Source organism: Xenopus tropicalis, chromosome 4 (assembly GCF_000004195.4).
Source record: "Xenopus tropicalis strain Nigerian chromosome 4, UCB_Xtro_10.0, whole genome shotgun sequence".
In the NCBI taxonomy this organism is placed as follows: Eukaryota; Metazoa; Chordata; class Amphibia; order Anura; family Pipidae; genus Xenopus; species Xenopus tropicalis.
Window position 1 is genome coordinate 20,079,020 of NC_030680.2, and position 23,170 is coordinate 20,102,189.

At 44.7% G+C, this 23,170-nt stretch overlaps 1 long non-coding RNA gene across 1 annotated transcript in view; it reads right to left on the reverse strand.

The window, feature by feature from the left end:
- Positions 1–23,170, reverse strand: part of LOC116410304 — a 64,449-nt gene that overhangs the window by 21,876 nt on the left and 19,403 nt on the right. The window contains exon 3 of the long non-coding RNA XR_004222263.1: positions 5,396–5,486. This is a non-coding gene — a long non-coding RNA (uncharacterized LOC116410304). The remainder of the gene's footprint in view (positions 1–5,395; positions 5,487–23,170) is intronic.

Genomic DNA, 23,170 nt, shown 5'->3' on the forward strand with positions numbered 1-23,170 from the left:
AATTATTTGATTAAAATGGAGTCTATGGGAGATGGCCTTTCTGTAATTTGGAACTGGATAATGTGTTTCTGGATAAGGGGTCCGAAACCTGTATTAGTGATTTTTATGCTTAAAAAATGGCTAAAATGCATGCTTCTTTTCCTTGAAAAATTTGAGTTTAAGCTAAATAGAAAAAAAAAAAAAACATGGAAAAAATATGAAAGCTAATAAATTCCCCTCTAAATACAAGTTGTGATTTCTGTTATGTTTTTGGAAAGTAATATACATGTATTTTGTAGGTCATTTTTTACTGAGAAAAAAGTCTGGGAAGAATCTTCCAATAAATACTATAGGAAACATGGTCTGGCAGCCATCAGGCCTGGAGCTGTCAAGAGCTTGATAACATTCTGATTTCTTTAACTATTTCATTGGAACTAATGTACCTTATGGATGGGCCTTTTTGGTGGTGTCCCATGTAGGGGGGGTTGTAAGCGACTACTTATTTATTTACAGGGCTAGACCTAGGGGGAGGCAGAAGGAGCTGACTAGGGAGCAACAATGGGGGACGCCAGGCATGTACCTCTCCTGCCAACCCCTAGTCCGTGATCCCTTCTAATGGCTTCCCCACTTGTCATTGCAGGGTAATGACCCCCCCCCATGGCACAAACACGGCGGTGAGGTTCCTGGGGCAAGGTGGCTGACTGGGTTGCCTAGGGTGCCCGGTCGGCTTAGTCCTCCCCTGACAGGGGGAGTACATTCAGGGCCCTGTGAGTTCTGATGGCGGCCCTGGTTCTAAGGATGCTTTTGTTTGTTTTTATGTGAATCAGTAAGGGCGAGCTTGATTGGTCACAAGTCTCACCATGCAGCCAAACACTATCACATATGTACCTGAGTATGTGATTGGCTGCCAGTTACTGGAATAACATTATGACTGTTGATAACACTTCTTGTGCAGCTCTGATTGGCTGAAAGCTGTTAGGGAAGGTGATGTCATGTCTCGTGACAGTGACAGTTATTTCATTTCTGGTTTCAGAGGTAAGTGCAGCAGATACCAACACTGGGGCAGGGGGGGGGGGGCATATTAAAAACAACAATACAAGGGGCAATTTGGGGTGGTTTGGCACCAATGATTTATAGTAGCTTGGGGAGTAGGGCCAAAGCTCCCAAAATTACCCCTTTGGCTCAAAAAATCCCCAAATTGGCCCCCCATTGCCTCCATTTGCCTGGGCAGATGCTTGTCATGAAGCTGTCTATTGGAAATGTCAGTTTGTCTTTTCAAATTGCATTTGCTTGACAAGCAGGAAAAGGGGATTCATTTTAGGCAACTTTGCATTTCCCCAAAAAGCAGCCATGGGGGTACAGGGGGTACAACTTCAGGGGGGACAAACCAATGATGGGGTCTAAAACCTGGACTACGATTCCCAGCATCCTCTGTGGTTATAGTTCTAGGGCAATGTGTGTTTGGTGTTTACTCTGCCTCTCTTTAGCAGTTAATACCAAATGTCATTTGGTTACTAGAGTCCCAATCATCCTAGCAACAATTATTGGTCTCAGCACTAGAGTGGATGGTGGGTAAGGGAAGCCATGAGAAGAAAGACAATAGCACAAATCAGAATTAATGCCTAAAATAAGGATCCATTGTGTTATGGGTGCAGGGGAACTTATCAGAGCAAGGCAGGTTATGAGAAGCCCCCATTGAGCAGGAAACATATTCAGTAGCGCAGTACCACTGGGAATGATACAGAAAGGGAACCCCAGTATGTATTGCTATGAATGGCACAGAGGGTCCGACTCAAAAGAGCTTACAGTCTCTTCTATCTCTCTCCCCATAAAGTGAAATATCCGAGCGATTTGAGCGACTCAAGCGATTTGCAGTGATTTGCAGTGACTCCAAGCGACACAGCAGCAGATAAAGAAGACGACGCAGAAAAGTCTTTTTAAAGACTAAAACATCCATCAAGAGCAGAAGAAGAAGAAGAAGAAGAAGAAGAGGAAGAAGAAGAACCTGCTGGCCCCTTGTGGGTCATCTGGTAAGGAACCTGTATTTTCCCCTCTGGAATATGTATTATATAGTAGATGAGGTTGAAAAAGGACATCTTTTTACATTAACTCTAACCTTCCCAAATCTCTCTTTTATATTACAGGGGCAGCAGAGATGGGCATGAGTGCCAGTAGCAGGCAGTACTATGAGTACCGCTATGGAAAGGTAAGCGCCCCTAGTGGTAATAAATACACATTGCTGTGCTATTTGGGCTAATTGTCACTCTCATTATTATCACTGGGATTAAACTTAATGTCTTCTTGTTTCCTGCATTTCTCTAGATCTCATTTTGGATCCCCCCTCATCTGGATGTCTTTGAGATCAGGGATTTTGAGGATCCACGCGCAGGCCCCTATTTGGAGGGCATTAGGGGCCAGATAACGGGTGACATCAAGATGGCCCTTTACGATCTGTGGATGGCAAGGGATTGCATCCAAATAACAAAATGGTGGCGATTCCTTCTCAAGGCCGAGTTCCGAGGGGACTATAAATATATTAAAGCCCACCTAAAAGGCCTCTATAAAGAACTAGAGGCTGTCAACAAGGCCATCCTGATGCGGGACAACGAGAGATATTAAGGTGCCCTATAAAATCTATGCTTCTCTCTCTTCTTTCTATGGCCCTTCAAACATTTTGGAAAAGGCACCTACTGACAGCACCACTACCAATTTCCTGGGTACCAAGTACAGTTGCACCTCTGTCTAGGTACCCTCATTAGCAGTAGGTAAGAACAACCGAATTCTACCAGCTGTGCCTCCACTACTGCCCAACACATTCCACCAGTGGTGCCCCCTACTCAATCCATTATATGGTTTTATACATAACAGCACCCTTAAGCCACAAAGTCATTTGGATTCCTTTTCACTCCACCTCTCAGGCTGCAGAAGCCGGGGTCTGCAGGCTGCCTGGGGTCCAATGGAATGCTGTATTCACCTTGTGGCTTGATGGTTCTCTGTGTATGCTGCCATATTGCTGTCTTCCCCCCTTTGTTCCATCAGCGGTGGCCCCCTGCTTACACTGCAGTTCCAACAGCAGTGCATCCCCCTTTATTCCTTTTCACTCCATCCCTCAGACTGCAGAAGCCGGGGTCTGCAGGCTGCCTGGGGTCCAATGGAATGGAAAGGAATGCACTATTCATCTAGCAGCTTAATGGCGGCCATGTGTATTCTGCCATATTCCCTGTTGTTTCCATCTCTCCCATTTCCTTGGTTTAATATGGCGCATTGATCCTGGGAGCAAATCCGATTGCCGTTGAGGAGTCAGGAAGGAATTTTTCCCTCTAATGAAGCAGATTGGCCAAAGCTTCTAAGAGGTTTTTTTTTGCCTTCCTCAGGACCAATAAAAAAGCGCAATGTATTATGTTTATCAACAATAAAGCTGTGACTTACACAGATTTACCACCAAGCGGCTCTGTGTGTCTTTATTTTCGTAACTGGGCTCATTTGACAGGGGTAGTAACACATTGAAGGGGAGGGAGTGGGAGAAGTCCTCGTGCGGGTATGGCTGCTCCCCAGAGCATTCTCATACTGGGCTCACAGACTGATGTTCTAATGTGCATTCTTGGGATCCTCCCACCATTTCCCATCATGGCATGAAGGCTGTATGCTCAGTGCCCCCCACTGGCACATACAGGCATAGAAAAGCTGAGGGTAAAGATAAGATCATTTATAAAAGAAACCAGAATTGAATGTGATACTGACATGTGAATGTATCACACAGCAAATCCTTATAAAAGGATTCTCACTGCATAGAGATATTGCCCATTTTGTAATATACGTAGTATGAGGAATGGATCCCATTCACCCACAGTCTGGCTCATCCGGTGCCCCCCCCATAGGGAATGTAATGCACATGAGCAAACTGGCTCTGCCCTTCCCTCACTCTCCAGCCCTGTGCCCCAATCACTGAAGGGTAAAATGCATTATACAATATTCATTGGGCAGATGAGAAGGTACCTGTGGGTACAAAGCCTAAACCAGTCCCTGTAGGGTTACTATGGCACCATTTCTCCTGGGTACACAGAATATTAGCAGGTGAGCAATAATGACATTATGGGGAAGGGAAATCCTTCTGATTTCTGACACACAGGTAACTCTTTTATATGTGTCAAATCCATTCGCATTTCATAATATATGGATCCCTAGTCCTGCCGGTGCCATCGGAACCAGGTGCGTGTGAATGAGGATAAAGGTACCAGGAAGCAGCAGCGGGCAGAACCCCTGTGGCACCGTGCCTTATACAAGAGCAGAATAAAGAGCTTCCAAGCTTTGCTGGATACAAACACCAGCATGGGGAGACATTACAACGGTTCTGGGGCCTCAGGGAAGTTACATATAGTACTTGCCCCTGAGCGTCTGCAAAATCTGGGGGCCCAGCCTAGTCTCCTAGTAGCACCCACACAATAATCTGATACATTGCTGCATTGTAGGGACATTCAGTATCCAATCATGTTTATCTTCTGCTGTATAATATTAAAGGGGTTGCTCATCTTTGAGTTAATATCTAGTATAATGTAGAGAGAAATATTTTCAAATAATTTGCCATTGGTCTTTATTTTTATTATATGTACTTTTTAAATTATTTCAATTTTTGTTCAACAACTCTGCAGTTTGCAGTTACAACAGCTATCTGGTTGCTAGGATCCAAATTACCTTAGCAACCAGGAAGTTTTTGAATTTTTGTAGCAGCAGACAGGAGGCAGGTACAGAGTGCACCATAGGTCGGACATAGAATCACTGACGAGTTCCCAGTAACATGAAATAAAGTCTCACAGCCTCTTATTGGCACCTAAAGAACCCATCTAACAACCTGCAGTCTGGGCTCACAGGGAGCAAGCAGCGGGGAAAGCAGGGGCGCAATGAATACACATGCACTCACTCTCATGAAACCACTCAAAATACAGATGTGTGTGTGGCTCTTTATTGGATGAGACTGTCATTTCTCACAACCTCTAGTGTTTTAGCTTAAAGGCCACCTATCATAGCAACATCGATCCCTTACCGGAGGAGTGGGTTATAAGAGCCCACACAAAGGTTGGAGCCAAATAATATTTTAGCCAGAAAACACTTGTGACATAACAACAGGCAAGTAATTGGCTGATCCTGTGTCACATGTACAAGTGCATAATGTGCTGACTGGGACTCTCCCCATTATGCACATGAGTAATTCTCAACATGGCGGCAGGACGCTTCCTAGGGGCAATATCTGCCCAAAATAGTATTGTCCCCAAACCAGAATGCAGGCTCTATTAGCCCACATGTTGGGCGGGGTAATATATATTTCAATGATAGGTGCCCTATAAGTGAGCTGCCTATAGCAGAGGGTAGGGATACATGTGTAGAACTATACAAATACCAGCCGGGGATAACTACTTACCAGCACGGCCTGTCTCTCCTTGGATGCACTTGTGCTCAAGCTCTTCTACTCACTCCTTCAGCTCCACTCTCCCCTCCATCAGGGCAGCAGACTGGAGATAAAATCAGATGAAAGCTCCATGTTACAACATCATATCTCCCACAAACCCTCCTGTACCGAGATCAAACAACCAAAAATGAATTCCAGGGTTTACTGAGCTGTTTAATGCCCAATATACATGGATCAATAGCATATAAAGACCCCACAATGAAAAGAATACTTATGCACAAATAAGCACCTTCAACACATTGTGTCATAAGAGCCTGCAAAAGTATGATACATATTCACAAAGGACACATTTTCCAAAGGTTAAAATGGGTAGATATATCTTTCTACTTTCTCGGCTGGCAATTCAGCATCTCAAATGACCAAGGCGTTGGGCTGTAAAATGGGCTGTGCATTAAAAATAAGGCCTCAGTTCTTAACTCAGGAGTGAAAAGGAAATCCGGCTGTAACTCACCCTTAAAAACAAATATTTAGTCATAGGCGGAGGGTGACTTTTTTGTTTGGGGAGGCTAAAGATGGGCCATACTGAGTCTGACCTATAGCTACTGTGGATTCGCTGCTGGTGTAAAAAATGAACTTCCCAACTACCTCTTGCCGTTCCCACTGACTCCCAGGGATACTGTGCAAAAGTGCGGGTGGGGCGGATTTTTTTAACCCTAAAATGCTTAGGATGTAAAAGCATTCATACGTGCACTTCTGTTAGGGGTTCTCTATACATTTGTGTTTGTGATCAGTTAGCTTCAAGGGGTAGTTCACATTTAAATTCATTTTTAATATAAGGTAGACATTGATATTCTGAGACGATTTGCAATTGGTCCTCTTTTATTTTTAATGGTTTTTCGGTTATTTAGCTTATTGTTCAGCAGCTCTCCATTTGGTATTTCAGCAGCTATCTGGTTGCTAGGGTCTTATTTACCAGGTAGTGGTATAAACAAGAGATGGGAATATGAATAGTTAAGGGGCTGCATGGAAAAATAAAACTGTAGCTTCACAGAGCAATACTTTTTGGTCAGTGACCCTCATTTGAAAGCTGGAAAGAGGCAGAAGCGAAAGGCAAATTATTCAAAAACTTATATAAAACGCAGTCTTTAAATACAAAACCAGCACATTATATGCCATGAGGAGCAGTGGGTACTGATGACAGATATTCAGGCCCTGGCACTATAACACTGGCACTGATACACAACATTGGCTCCACTGTAACTAACTAGAAATGAAAAAAACAATGACAAAAGTAAAAGAAAAATAGAAAGTGCAAAAAACCAATCTAATATATAAAAGCACAATGAGCTTTGTCAGGGGAAAAAGTTAACTTACCCTCCATCTGTTAGGGTAGGGGATAGGGATATTATAGATGTCAGGTGACAAAAAACAATTTAATTTCAGCTAGTGGGTGAGTCTTTAGAACATATACAGTACAGTATAGTGCCTGCGTATAGTACCTGTGTATAGTGCCTGTGTATAGTGCCTGCGTATAGTGCCTGCGTATAGTGCCTGCGTATAGTGCCTGCGTATAGTGCCTGCGTATAGTGCCTGCGTATAGTGCCTGCGTATAGTGCCTGCGTATAGTGCCTGCGTATAGTGCCTGCGTATAGTGCCTGGGTATAGTGCCTGCGTATAGTGCCGGCGTATAGTACCTGCGTATAGTGCCTGCGTATAGTGCCTGCGTATAGTGCCTGCGTATAGTGCCTGCGTATAGTGCCTGCGTATAGTGCCTGCGTATAGTGCCTGCGTATAGTGCCTGCGTATAGTGCCTGCGTATAGTGCCTGGGTATAGTGCCTGCGTATAGTGCCGGCGTATAGTGCCTGCGTATAGTGCCTGCGTATAGTGCCTGGGTATAGTGCCTGGGTATAGTGCCTGGGTATAGTGCCTGGGTATAGTACCTGTGTATAGTGCCTGTGTATAGTGCCTGGGTATAGTGCCTGTGTATAGTGCCTGGGTATAGTGCCTGGGTATAGTGCCTGGGTATAGTGCCTGTGGGATGAAAACTGCAGCAAAAGTTCAAAGTTGGTTCTTGGGTAAAGTTTCCAGCCTGCAGATTCTTCTTTTTTTAGTCTTCAATTCTGCACTTGCCTCCAGTTTGCAAAATCTCCCGATCCCTGTCTGCATATGCGCCTTGATTGGTCAATTTTACTACCTGTCAAGAAAGCTGTGCTCTGATTGGATAATCCACAAGAAGAAAGATCGAATCAGAGCACAGCTGATTTCTGCAGAACCCGGAGAAGATTTGCAGGGCAGTGCAGAAACGGAGCCAGGTTTTAAGGTGGCAAAGCAGGTTTGGGGAGGCTTAGCCTCCCCAAGCCTTATTGAAAATCCGCCTATGTATTTAGTCATTTTCAGTATGGCAAAGTCCCCAAATGCTACTTCTGGCCTTATCCAATCACAGCCCCCCCCCCAACCAAACAACCCCATAAGCAGTGGCCAACATGGCGACTTGAATAGAAGTGTTTCTTAGAGCTCCGGGCACCACATCCTGTAAACAGTGGCAAACACTGAACTCTGCAAAGCCACTTCACTTACCCTAGCTGCAATAAGAACCCCCACACAATGGGAGGCAGCAAAACCCAGAAAAGTAAGTCAGAAGCGGCGGCCAGATTAAAACAATTCGCCAGGCAGGCCCCACAAAATGGCGACGATCCCAGAAGCAGCCAGGCAAACAACAGAGACTTACCCTCTCCGCCACAGCCATAACCACAACCAGAACCGCGACCCAACTGCTCCTGGATGCAATCACAGACTGCCGAACTTCCCTCTCCACAAAGCTGGAGGAAGTAAAAACCGATCTCTCCCTGTCGCGAGCCGATCTCCAAAATATCCGTGAACGGGTGAGGGAAACAGAAAGCAGGATTACAACACTGGAGGACACCTGCAACCCACTCCTGGCGGCCCTGACAAGGCTAGAATCCAAACTCAAAACATACGCCGACAAGCTGGATGACTATGAAAATAGGCAGAGACGCAACAATGTCCGCATAGTGGGCATCCCGGAACGGGTCGAGGGAGCGGACCCAGTAACATTTGCCGAACGCTGGTTGAAAGACTCCTACCCAACAGCAAACCTGTCACCGTTCTTCGCGGTTGAGCGAGCACACCGCGTACCAGGTAGAAGCCCTCCACCGGGAAGCCCCCCTAGACCCTTCCTGATCCGCCTACTAAACTTCAAAGATCGGGACGCCATCCTCCAGACGGCACGCCTAGACCCAATAGTAATGGTGGGAAGGGAAACGCGTATCGGCATACCCGGACTACTCCGCTGAGCTGCAATGCCAGAGAGGTACATTCAGGGCAACTAAGCGCAGACTAAGGGAAGCCAATTACAAATACGGCATGCTTAACCCAGCAAAACTACGGGTCCAAGCAGAGGGAAGGACACTGGTTTTTACATCCCCACAAGAAGAAAATGACTGGCTTGAAACTCAAATGGGTCCCCCACAAAGAGCTAGCCCCAACCGCCAGAACTGAACAGCCACAACTACACAAAATGTGCCTGCACCCACATGCACGATGACAACATTCACCACACTCTGGGATCTCGCACCCCCCTAAACACAGCGGTGCAAAGAACTGAACTGCAACACACCGCAGCCATAAAATAAGGGGGAAACAAGGGGAACAGACAAGGGAAAAATTGAACTGTCAAACCAACTCTACTGGTCAATAGACACTCTCCCCACCGGAGAGCACCCACCAGTCCCCTCTCACAAGCAAGGTTAACACCCGATACCCACCTGCCCCCCCAACTGGAGGCACAAACTGAATCAGGGCCAGGGGGCCCAACAAAGGAAAGCCACACGCTGCACGAACCCCAGCCTAAGAAGCAAGGCCCTTAGAACCCACCGCCCACTGGGAACGATTTACCCCACGAGACGAGGGACGGATCCACCCCTGGGACAACCAGCCAGGACCGCGACAGAACCGTCTGCATGGAACACGCAACGACTGGGGACACACTAAACTGCAGCAGGGGCCGCCAGCACACATTGGGAACACAAATCCACAAGCTACAGAGGAACAGACTGCCCCCTACCCCGCAAGTACCCCTCTAATATGCATTGACTGCTGCACCCACAAGCCGCTGAGAACTCGCCAAGACACACGCGTGCCAATATGGTGCCACAAGAGCTCAATACTCGAGCCCACTACTAAACAAATAGTTCGCCCGTTGGTGAACACACTCAACCCTGTTCAGTTATGGGAATAATACCTGCCAAGTTTCCGGTCAGGTCGGGAGGGAAGTCATGGGGACCCCACTTAGATTGATCTCCTGGAACGTCAGGGGCTTGAACTCCAAATTTAAAAGAGCACTAATGTTCAATTACATTAAGAAATATACCCCTGACGTTGTGCTGCTCCAGGAAACCCATCTAATAGGCCAAAGATTGAGGGCATTGAGGAGACTGTGGATAGCTCACACCTACCACTCCACCTTCTCCTCACATGCCAGGGGCACCTCCATACTGGTCCGCAAAGGTATACACTTTAACCTAAATGCCCTCACCGCAGACCACTACGGCCGATATGTCCTGATTAGCTGTACCATCCACAACCAACCAATCACCCTGGTGAATATCTATATTCCCCCCCCCCCCCCCCCCCATTTGACCACAACCTCCTAGACACCGTTATGGCCAAAACAGCATCATTCTCCCCAGCCCCAATACTCCTCCTGGGCGATTTCAATTCTCTAATAGACCCCATCCTCCACAGACTACACCCAGGCCCCCAAACAACCCCCAAATTCCCCCAATGGGTCCAAGCCATGAATCTTACAGACATTTGGCGATTGAAGTATGCTGATCAACGAGTCTACTCCTGTTTTTCCGCAACCCATAACACATTATCATGCATAGACCTGGCACTTGCATCAACAGACCTGCTGCCCTGGGTGACAAAAATAGAATACATCCCAAGAACGATGTCGGACCACTCCCCCTTGTTGATTCAACTTAACCTAGCCCAAAACCCAGCTACAAAACTCTGGCACCTCAGCCCCATCTGGCTATCCCACACCTCAATAAAAGAACAAAATGACAATGCGCTGACAGAGTTCTGGGCGGTCAACCCAGACACAGCATCGCCAGAGATAGTATGGGAGGCATGCAAAGCAACACTAAGGGGCACCCTGATATCAGCCATCACTGGAGTTAGGAAGGCAGCAGCCCAAGAATTAAAAGATAGGCAACAAAACCTATCAAAAACCGAGGAGACATACATCTCCAACCCCGGGCCAGACACCCTTCAGAACTTCAGGGCAGCACAAGCTGCCCTGGAAGAAACTAGAACCCAAATGACCCAAAAGAAACTACTCTATGCCACCCAAAAAACATTCGACAAAGGGGAGAAAAATGGGAAAATCCTTGCCTACCTGTCCAAAACCCAAACACCCTCCAACATCATCCCCAGGATAAACACCCCTACGGGAACACCTGTCACTGACCCCCCACAAATAGCACAAACCTTCGCCCAATACTACCAACAACTATATGCCACCAAAGCCACCTACACATCAGGCCAACTCTCAGAATACACAAAGGATATACCCTTACCTAAACTAACTCCACGTAGTGCCGCACAATTGAACAGACCCATAACCCTAGAGGAGGTCAAAGAAGCAGTGGCTTCGCTCCAATCCCAAAAAACCCCAGGACCAGATGGAAAATATTATCCAACAGACTTAAGCTAATAATTGAGGAGCTAATTGATCCAGATCAAACTGGATTCATGCCAAACAGGTCCACAGATGTAAATATACGCAGGTTGTTAACCAACATACATGCCGACCACTCAAACAAAGGCTCCCGCACTGTAGTCTCTTTGGATGCGGCAAAAGCCTTTGACTCAATAGAGTGGCCATACCTATTGGAAATCCTGGCTGGATATGGCCTGGGCGAACAGTTTATACAGTGGGTAAGGCTACTCTACCAATCACCAACAGTGAAAGTGAGAGTTAACGGCTATACATCCCCAGAATTTAGCCTAGCCAGAGGCACACGACAAGGCTGCCCCCTATCGCCACTACTGTTCGCCCTGGCCATAGAGCCCCTAGCCATCAAAATAAGACAGTCCCAGGGTATTACGGGTCTGAGACTGGGGGGAGTTGAAGAGCGTATATCGCTCTATGCAGACAATGTATTGCTATTCTTGGACAACCCAGGGGAACCCCTTCAAACAGTACTACAGGTTGTGAAACAATTTGGTAACTTTTCTGGCCTAAAAATAAACTGGGAGAAATCCAGTGTATTCCCAATTGACGAAGATATTGACCCCAACAGCTTTCCCCCCACCCCGCTTACCTGGGTAAACTCCTTTAAATATCTCGGAGTGGTAGTCCATAGGAAAATAGAGGCCCTTCTCCCAAACAACCTAGACCCCATCCTCAAAACAATGAAAGAATGACTAACAATATGGGCCAACCTACCCCTCACTATTTGGGGTAGGATAAACTTGATAAAAATGATCTTCCTCCCAAAGTTCCTTTATATCTTCCACAATTCCACAATCCCCAAACAATTTTTCGATACCCTGGATGCTGCACAAACAGCATTCCTATGGGCAAGTAGAACACCCCGATTTGCTAGAACCAAACTCAGAGCACCGGTCACAGAGGGTGATCTGGGACTTCCACATTGGTACCTATACTACCTTGCATCACAAATATATTACATCCAATGGTGGCTGAACCCAGACCCCTCGAACCCCAACTTCCCCCTCTAAGCCACAATAGCGAGCTCCACAGAATCACTAACATATATACCTTTCCGGAAACCAGCAGACATCCTTACATCACACCCAATCATGCTTACGCCATACAAAAAAACCATACAAGACCACTTTTCAATAAAAAATAATTCCTTTATTACATATCTTCATTAAAACATCAGCTTAACGCGTTTCGTGGCAAACTGCCACTTCATCAGAAGCTCTAATAAATATTCACCAGCCACCAGTGCTTTATATACCTTAATAAAACCCACCCCCAAGGTGTGCTTTAACCCTTAAGGTCCCAATTTGATACATAGAAACACTTTAACCCTTGAGGTCCCAATTTAATACATAGAAAAAACAATATAATAATAAAAACAGATATAAATCTCCCCCTCCATGGTGGCAATATGCTACCATATATAATAAAAACATATGTATAAGTTCATATCATAAATCACTCCTCAAGATAGTTGTATACGTTATTCTGTATAATTCATACTATACTGTATATATTGGACCCATAATCACTGTCAAGCGATAAATCAAAATCCTTCGACAGGCTCATTAATAAATCATAGGTAATAGAACATGTAAGTATAAATGCTTAAAACTTATAAGTATAAGTGCTTTACACTACCCCCATCCCATTCTGAAAACCGAACCCACTACATCTCCATATCATTAATGTCAAGGCAGGACACAATAGAGTCAACAGTAACAAGAAACCTTCCACTCCCTGTTCAGGCCCCCAAAGCATTCCGTGGTTTTTAAATAATAAATCCAGTACACTTCTCTCTCTGATAACTTCTTATCCAATTCCCCCTTTCTAATGCCCAACTTAGGCTTATCAATAATTTGAAAAGTGATCAAGCATCTCTTGTCATGTACCTCAATGGCATGTTTGGCAACTGCGGACCTCAGATCACCTCTATCCACTGCTGACATATGTTCAAGAAAACGTGTGCCAGCCCCACGGGTAGTCGTTCCTACATACTTACGCCATACAAACCCTGACTCACTGCACTAAAACTGTGCCATTTAAAACTCCCCCTTCCCTTCCCTGGACTACCACTCTGGGCCAACTCCCACCTCTCCCACTTCAAACAAATATCACCATATAGAGTCTGGTCCACCTGGGGGATTCGCACACTGGGAGACATACTAGTAGAAGGTGCGCTAGCAAACCCAAACACTCCCATGGTACCTCCAACTAAGGCAGGCCCTCCAAGCACAATTTGGGGGAACAATACCACGCCCTACCATATCTAATATAGAACTGGCACTCCGAAGCCCCTCAACCAAAAAACTTACCACAACGCTATATGCGATTCTCTTGGCTACAGTCAAATCCCCATTTAGCATAGCCTACACAATGTGGCACAGGGACTTCCAAGACATAGATAACGATGACTGGGATGAAGCCACTGGCAAAGCCTACGACTACCTAGTCTCAACTAGAGACAGATTGATACAATTTAAGATCCTACACAGACTTCACATAACCCCCATGAGACTACTTTGTATGGGCAGGTGCGAATCCTCCAGGTGTCCCAAATGCAATGCCCCAGAGGCAAATTACATACACCTCATCTGGCAATGCCAGACCATTCAATCCTACTGGGCGCAAGTAATGAGCTACATCCAAGAGAAAACCTCCCTCCCAAATATCCTAACACCCAAGGTCTGCCTACTGGGAGTGGCTGACGACCTCACCCCAACAGTTCACATGAGAACCCTTTTTCGCAGCCTATTGTTCTATGCCAGGAAATGTATACTGTTGCACTGGTTGGCCCAAGATCCTCCCACACTAGGTAGATGGCTAAACCTCATAAGAACGTTACTACCTCTATTCCAACTCACATATATTGCAAGAGGGTGCCCCCAGAAATATGAAAAAGTTTGGAGGAACTGGATAGACGCTACGGACAGAATTGTGCCTCCCCCCTTTACCCACCCATATGCCCCAGGGGACAGCCCTGCTACAAGGTCCACTACCCCGGACAACGCCAATAGCGAATGAAAATAAATGTGCTATCTTACGAAACCAAGACAACATGTTGTAAAACCACATGATGTTTAATGTTACATGTTTGTATGTTAATGTTTTGTATTAAAATGCAAAATAAAAACCCTTTTAAAAACAACCCCATAAGAAAACATTGCTTGGCTAAATGTTGCTTATTTACATGCTTGTGTTTAAATACATTTCTCAAAGAAATAAAGGGAACACTTAAACAACACAATCCCCCATAAAGGAGTGGTTCTGTGGGAGGTGACCACTTCTCAGCTCCTATGCTTTCTGGCTGATGTTTTGGTCACGTTTGAATGCTGGCGGTGCTTTCACTCTAGTGGTAACATGAGATGGAGTCTACAACCCACACAAATGGCTCAGGTAGTGCAGCTCATCCAGGATGGCACATCAATGCGAGCTGTGGCAAGAAGGTTTGCTTTGTCTGTCAGCGTAGTGTCCAGAGCATGGAGGCGCTACCAGGAGACAGGCCAGTACATCAGGAGACGTGGAGGAGGCCGTAGGAGGGAAACAACCCAGCTATGGGACCGCTGCCTCCGCCTTTGTGCAAGGAGGAACATGAGGAGCACTGCCAGGGCCCTGCAAAATGACCTCCAGGGGGCCCCAAATGTGTATGTGTCTGCTCAAACGGTCAGAAACAGACTCCATGAAAGTGGTATGAGGGCCCGACGTCCACAGGTGGGGGTTGTGCTTACAGCCCAACACCGTGCAGGACGTTTGGCAATTGCCAGAGAACACCAAGATTGGCAGGTTCCCACTGAGCACATGGGACAGACATGACAGAGTCTGGAGATGCCATGGAGAACGTTCTGCTGCCTGCAACATCCTCCAGCATGACCGGTTTGGCAGTGGGTCAGTAATGGTGTGGCATTTCTTTGGGGGGCCGCACAGCTCTCCATGTGCTCGCCAGAGGTAGCCTGACTGCCATTAGGTACCGAGATGAGATCCTCAGACCCCATGTGAGACAATATGCTGGTGCGGTTGGCCCTGGGTTCCTCCTAATGCAAGGCAATGCTAGACGTCATGTGGCTGGAGTGTGTCAGCAGTTCCTGCAAGACGAAGGCATTGATGCTATAGCCTGGCCCGCCCGTTCCCCACACCTGAATCCAATTGAGCACTTCTGGGACATCATGTATCGCTCCTTCGACCACGTTGCACAACAGACTGTCCAGGAGTTGTTGGATGCTTTAGTCCAGGTCTGGGAGGAGATCCCTCAGGAGACCATCCGCCACCTCATCAGGAGCATGCCCAGGCGTTGTAGGGAGGCCATACAGGCACGTGGGGGCCACACACACTACTGAGCCTCATTTTGACTTGTTTTAAGGACATTACATCAAAGTTGGATCAACCTGTAGTGTTTTTTTCCACTTTAATTTTGAGTGTGACTCCAAATCCAGACTTCCATGGGTTGATTTCCATTGATAATTGTTGTGTGAGTTTGTTGTCAGCACATTCAACTATGTAAAGAACGGAGTATTTAATAAGAATATTTCATTCATTCAGATCTAGGATGTCTTATATTTGTGTTCCCTTTATTTTTTTGAGCAGTGTATAAATGTATTTATAGATTGAGGATAATGAAGACACATCTAAACTTTAGGCACACCTGCTTAGACTTTTAAAACACACTTTTATTTTTACCAGAATTAAAAACTTCTACGCTTTAAAAAATATAGAAAGAAAAGAAAAAGTGTTAAAACCAAAATTAACCTTATACCTATTTGCAAAGTACTTAAGGCTAAACAATAGCCAGCAGGTCCTGGATTTTGTTGCACTATTGCGAATTACCTTAGGTATAAATATCACCTTCTATGTACTTGGAAGTCGAGGACACATATTATAAAAAATGTAACTGTCCTTCAAAGCAGAGGAGAATATTTCTCCTGACTTTTCATTCACGCGTGAAATCTTGAAGGGAGTTTCAACACATATAATCACTGACTTTACAATAGGTAAGTTCCCACAATACCCGGTAGGTGTTATACCCTTCTGCATATATATGTACCACTTTCGTTTAAGGGGGAAAAACTCTTCGAGTTTCAGCAATGCTGGGATTTTTTCAATTATCCGGGCAGGATAGATTGGGTATATTACCACTTGTGTTTGTTATGTTGCGCTCATATTACAATCACAAATACAATCAGGTTGCGGTAAGTAATATGTAGACTTATTGAGTATGCTTTGTTAACTAAACAATCACAGCCCCGGAAGATATCTAATTGGCTCCGGTTCAACTACGTATTCGGATCGCACTTTACAGATTAATTGGCGGTCATAATGGTAGTATACTGGATAAATTAACCTTTCCCTGCTCCACAAATCACAGCATCCGGTGGATCCCAGGGTTTGCCGTGGTTCAACTACACATCTCGATAATCCTTTACCTCAAAACTGGATGTATTTTACACATTGGTAACTATACTTATACATTAATCTAACTCATTTTTTATATATCGGTACCACCTAAATTCTTGTTGCACATCAATAAAGCATCTAGTTGTAACGACGCTTCATGTCATGTCTTTATTCATACCGTACATTCAGAGGGATGCGTGTTCTAATGTACACATTTCATAGTGTACATCAATGTGATATCAAAAATTCACCAAAACATAAGAAGCATACATACAATGAAGCTTTATACGCTCCCTAATTTAGCGTAAGTAAATTGTTATACCGAAATTAATTATGAAGTCCCAAAACGATGGGGATCGATTCCACACTCTCCACAGCCTCTCCGTTCGATTAGGTGGTGTCACCCATATGTCCTACCCGGTCATATTATAATTACCTCTAAGCTTCCCGAAACGCCACACAAGAGCAAAGTTCACCTTACCCGTCACCTGGCGCAACACAATTCAACTACAAGGTCACAATATGCCGCTAGCACAAATTACAAATCTACCCTGACCTGTGGTTTTTAAGAGACGCGCATGGGTTTAAGGCTGCAGATTCCAAACACTGACCCCATCATTAGCTTATCATAGAGCGCTTCATCCCCCAAATGTAAGGTTCAATATTAATATCCCATGATCATTTCCTCAAAATCACTTGGCGTTTTAAATGTTGTTTCTCAAAAGAAAGCCCTCCTATTGCACCCGATGTATCTTAAAACTAGTTTCTCCCCATAGAGCTCTTCCCGCCCGTTGTTAGCACTCAATCTGTATATACAGACCTACCAGGGCGTTAGCTATTAATCACTCAATGTGGCTGGTTATTTCAAAGGTATCGGAATCAATCGGCGACTTATGTTAGAATCGTGACGAAAAGCAATCACATCTCAACTTCTAGCCCATTCAGTATACATCAACTTTTTACAACTCCGATCTATCAATTCCCACCCATTTGGTTACTAAATTGGCACTCAGTGCTTATTTTTCACAGCGATTGCAGACGTCTGTTTAAGTATATAGTTGTTGCCTTCCGGAATAAATGTATTTATACACACATTTTACATATGATACACAATCAGAATGTTATGTAAAAGCAAAAAATGACTCCAGTGCTATAGTATAGTGTGAGTGTATTTGTGTATGTGAGTGTGTGTGTGAGTGTATATGTCTGTATGTGTGAGTGTATATGTCTGTATGTGTGAGTGTATATGTCTGTATGTGTGAGTGTATATGTCTGTATGTGTGAGTGTATATGTCTGTATGTGTGAGTGTATATGTCTGTATGTGTGAGTGTATATGTGAGTGTGTGTGTGTATATGTGAATGTTTATTCCAGTCTGGTAGTTGCTATGATATTAGCAGGAATGGAAATAATATAAAACCCCAATGTTGGTTATTTTCCCACAGAAGAGGAAATCGCTGGTGCTGCTACTTTCCCGGGATCCCCATTACTAACAAGGCAGGGCATTATCAGTTTTTAGCAAGGAGTTAAAATGTCTGTATTTGCCCCATGTGCTGTAGGCCTAAGGGTAGGGACCTACACAGACAATAGGGAGTAGAAGTCCTCCTCCTACGACCTGGTTCCCTTGCTCGCTCAGAACCTGAGCGGAACAGATGCGGACACCTTTGGAGGGACTGGTTTAAAGCATTATGATGGCTTTTAAATTGTGAGTGTGGCAATCTATATATTAATAAAAAGGTTTAATGCTATATAGCACTCCTGTTTTATAAAATTTTAATTCTGCTGTTTGAATAAAAATGGGATTTATTTAAGGCAAGAAAGTTCTTGAAGTCTGTGAATGCCCACTTCTACCATATAGAGTGCCCCAAAGTTACAGATCAATTACACCACTTTCTATCTGCATGAAAAGGGTGTAGGAACACATTCTTCCCTGTATCTATAGTAACACAGAAAGGTGGAATAGCCCTACAAAGAATACTGCACCATATTTTGATTTTTTTTCTTTTTTCCTGCCTTTATATACTACAACCTATTGATTGCTCAGAACCTTGGCAAATGTTCGGGTTTTGGGTTACCGATCATGGCACTTACCAAATTTATATTCATAACTTTGTAACTAAAAACCCCCTGGGGCTTGGAATACATGCCCTGGCATAGATACTAAATTACTTGTGAGACAGGGGACAGGGCAATGTACATGGATCAATCCTCTGACCTTTCTATGCTTGTAGCTAATTTGACCAGATCACTTGCACCCCAATTGCACTGGTACATTATACTAAGCCTTGGAGTGCTCCCACAACCCCCCTTTTTTGTGTATTATTTGGAGTTATTCTGTTGGAAGTATGGCCAAACGTCCCATACAGTTGTAGCACCTCCAGTCCCCTCCCTTTTGGTAGCCTCACTCAGGCCTTACACAGTAGAATTTTTACAAGATACAAAAAAAGCAAACATATGCTATATGCTATATAAACCTCCCAGAGTTACAAAACATGTAGCCTGAAAGAAATGCCCTAGGGTATCGAATGTAACCAGCTGCCCAGGATATTTTCTTCATCTTTGGGGGTCATTTATCCGCATTCGGATTTTTTTGTTACAGAGTTTTTTGAAACCACAACGAAACTCATTTTCATAAATGTCATTTATTAGAAAATCCAAATTTAAAAAGCACAAACGGAAAGACCAAACATTTCCCATTTTAATGAAATTAAAAAATGCTGCAATTTGTCTAGGGAAACTCCTCATTAATTTCTACAGAAAATCCACAGCTTTTAGATGTACAGGTATGGGACCCGTTATCCATAATGCTCGGGACCTGGGGTTTTCCAGGTATTTCAGATCTCCTACCTATAAAGTCTGCTAAAAAAATATTTAAAACAGTAACTAAACCCAATAGGATTGTTTTGGCTCCAATAAGGTTAATTATATCTTAGTTGGGATCAAGTACAGGTACTGTTTTATTATTACAGAGAAAAGGGAATCATTTAACCATTAAATAAACCCAATAGGGCTGTTCTGCCCCAATAAGAGGTAATTATATCTTAGTTGGGATCAAGTACAGGTACTGTTTTATTATTACAGAGAAAAAGGTAATACTTTTTAAAACTGTGAATTATTTGATTAAAATGGAGTCTATGGGAGATAGCCTTTCTGTAATTTGGAACTGGATAATGTGTTTCTGGATAAGGGGTCCGAGTTTAAGCTAAAAAGAAAAAAAAAAGTCATGGAAAAAATATGAAAGCTAATAAATTCCCCTCTAAATACAAGTTGTGATTTCTGTTATGTTTTTGGAAAGTAATATACATGTATTTTGTAGGTCATTTTTTACTGAGAAAAAAGTCTGGGAAGAATCTTCCAATAAATACTATAGGAAACATGGTCTGGCAGCCATCAGGCCTGGAGCTGTCAAGAGCTTGATAACATTCTGATTTCTTTAACTATTTCATTGGAACTAATGTACCTTATGGATGGGCCTTTTTGGTGGTGTCCCATGTAGGGGGGGTTGTAAGCGACTACTTATTTATTTACAGGGCTAGACCTAGGGGGAGGCAGAAGGAGCTGACTAGGGAGCAACAATGGGGGACGCCAGGCATGTACCTCTCCTGCCAACCCCTAGTCCGTGATCCCTTCTAATGGCTTCCCCACTTGTCATTTGCAGGGTAATGACCCCCCCATGGCACACACACGGCGGTGAGGTTGCTGGGGCAAGGTGGCTGACCCTCCCCTGACAGGTAGAGTCCATTCAGGGCCCTGTGAGTTCTGATGGTGGCCCTGGATCTAAGGATGCTTTTGTTTGTTTTTATGTGAATCAGTAAGGGCGAGCTTGATTGGTCACAAGTCTCACCATGCAGCCAAACACTATCACATATGTACCTGAGTATGTGATTGGCTGCCAGTTACTGGAATAACATTATGACTGTTGATAACACTTCTTGTGCAGCTCTGATTGGCTGAAAGCTGTTAGGGAAGGTGATGTCATGTCTCGTGACAGTGACAGTTATTTCATTTCTGGTTTCAGAGGTAAGTGCAGCAGATACCAACACTGGGGCAGGGGGGGGGGGCATATTAAAAACAACAATACAAGGGGCAATTTGGGGTGGTTTGGCAGCAATGATTTATAGTAGCTTGGGGAGTAGGGCCAAAGCTCCCAAAATTACCCCTTTGGCTCAAAAAATCCCCAAATGGGCCCCCCATTGCCTCCATTTGCCTGGGCAGATGCTTGTCATGAAGCTGTCTATTGGAAATGTCAGTTTGTCTTTTCAAATTACATTTGCTTGACAAGCAGGAAAAGGGGATTCATTTTAGGCATCTTTGCATTTCCCCAAAAAGCAGCCATGGGGGTACAGGGGGTACAACTTCAGGGGGGACAAACCAATGATGGGGTCTAAAACCTGGACTACGATTCCCAGCATCCTCTGTGGTTATAGTTCTAGGGCAATGTGTGTTTGGTGTTTACTCTGCCTCTCTTTAGCAGTTAATACCAAATGTCATTTGGTTACTAGAGTCCCAATCATCCTAGCAACAGTTATTGGTCTCAGCACTAGAGTGGATGGTGAATAAGGGAAGCCATGAGAATAAAGACAATAGCACAAATCAGAATTAATGCCTAAAATAAGGATCCATTGTGTTATGGGTGCAGGGGAACTTATCAGAGCAAGGCGGGTTATGAGAAGCCCCCATTGAGCAGGAAACATATTCAGTAGCGCAGTACCACTGGGAATGATACAGAAAGGGAACCCCAGTATGTATTGCTATGAATGGCACCGAGGGTCCGACTCAAAAGTGCTTACAGTCTCTTCTCTCTATCTCTCTCCCCATAAAGTGAAATATCCGAGCTATTTGAGCGACTCGAGCGATTTGCAGTGATTTGCAGTGACTCCCAGCGACACAGCAGCAGATAAAGAAGACGACGCAGAAAAGTCTTTTTAAAGACTAAAACATCCATCAAGAGTAGAAGAACAAGAAGAAGAAGAAGAGGAAGAAGAAGAACCTGCCGGCCCCTTGTGGGTCATCTGGTAAGGAACCTGTATTTTCCCCTCTGGAATATGTATTATATAGTAGATGAGGTTGAAAAAGGACATCTTTTTACATTAACTCTAACCTTCCCAAATCTCTCTTTTATATTACAGGGGCAGCAGAGATGGGCATGAGTGCCAGTAGCAGGCAGTACTATGAGTACCGCTATGGAAAGGTAAGCGCCCCTAGTGGTAATAAATACACATTGCTGTGCTATTTGGGCTAATTGTCACTCTCATTATTATCACTGGGATTAAACTTAATGTCTTCTTGTTTCCTGCATTTCTCTAGATCTCATTTTGGATCCCCCCTCATCTGGATGTCTTTGAGATCAGGGATTTTGAGGATCCACGCGCAGGCCCCTATTTGGAGGGCATTAGGGGCCAGATAACAGGCGACATCAAGATGGCCCTTTACGATCTGTGGATGGCAAGGGATTGCATCCAAATAACAAAATGGTGGCAATTCCTTCTCAAGGCCGAGTTCCGAGGGGACTATAAATATATTAAAGCCCACCTAAAAGGCCTCTATAAAGAACTAGAGGCTGTCAACAAGGCCATCCTGATGCGGGACAACGAGAGATATTAAGGTGCCGTATAAAATCTATGCTTCTCTCTCTTCTTTCTATGGCCCTTCAAACATATTGGAAAAGGCACCTACTGACAGCACCACTACCAACTTCCTCGGTACCAAGTACAGTTGCACCTCTGTCTAGGTACCCTCATTAGCAGTAGGTAAGAACAACCGAATTCTACCAGCTGTGCCTCCACTACTGCCCAACACTTTCCACCAGTGGTGCTACCCCTTCAAGCCGCCACTATTCCACCTGCGGTGCCCCCTACTCAATCCATTATATGGTTTTATACATAACAGCACCCTTAAGCCACAAAGTCATTTGGATTCCTTTTCACTCCACCTCTCAGGCTGCAGAAGCCGGGGTCTGCAGGCTGCCTGGGGTCCAATGGAATGCTGTATTAACCTTGTGGCTTGATGGTTCTCTGTGTATGCTGCCATATTGCTGTCTTCCCCTCTTTCTTCCACCAGCGGTGGCCCCCTGCTTACACTGCAGTTCCAACAGCAGTGCGTCCCCCTTTATTCCTTTTCACTCCATCCCTCAGACTGCAGAAGCCGGGGTCTGCAGGCTGCCTGGGGTCCAATGGAATGGAAAGGAATGCACTATTCATCTAGCAGCTTAATGGCGGCCATGTGTATTCTGCCATATTCCCTGTTGTTTCCATCTCTCCCATTTCTTTGGTTAAATATGGCGCATTGATCCTGGGAGCAAATCCGATTGCCGTTGAGGAGTCAGGAAGGAATTTTTCCCTCTAATTAAGCAGATTGGCCAAAGCTTCTCAGAGGTTTTTTTTTGCCTTCCTCAGGACCAATAAAAAAGCGCAATGTATTATGTTTATCAACAATAAAGCTGTGACTTACACAGATTTACCACCAAGCGGCTCTGAGTGTCTTTATTTTCGTAACTGGGCTCATTTGACAGGGGTAGTAACACATTGAAGGGGAGGGAGTGGGAGAAGTCCTCGTGCGGGTATGGCTGCTCCCCAGAGCATTCTCATACTGGGCTCACAGACTGAGGTTCTAATGGGCATTCTTGGGATCTTCCCACCATT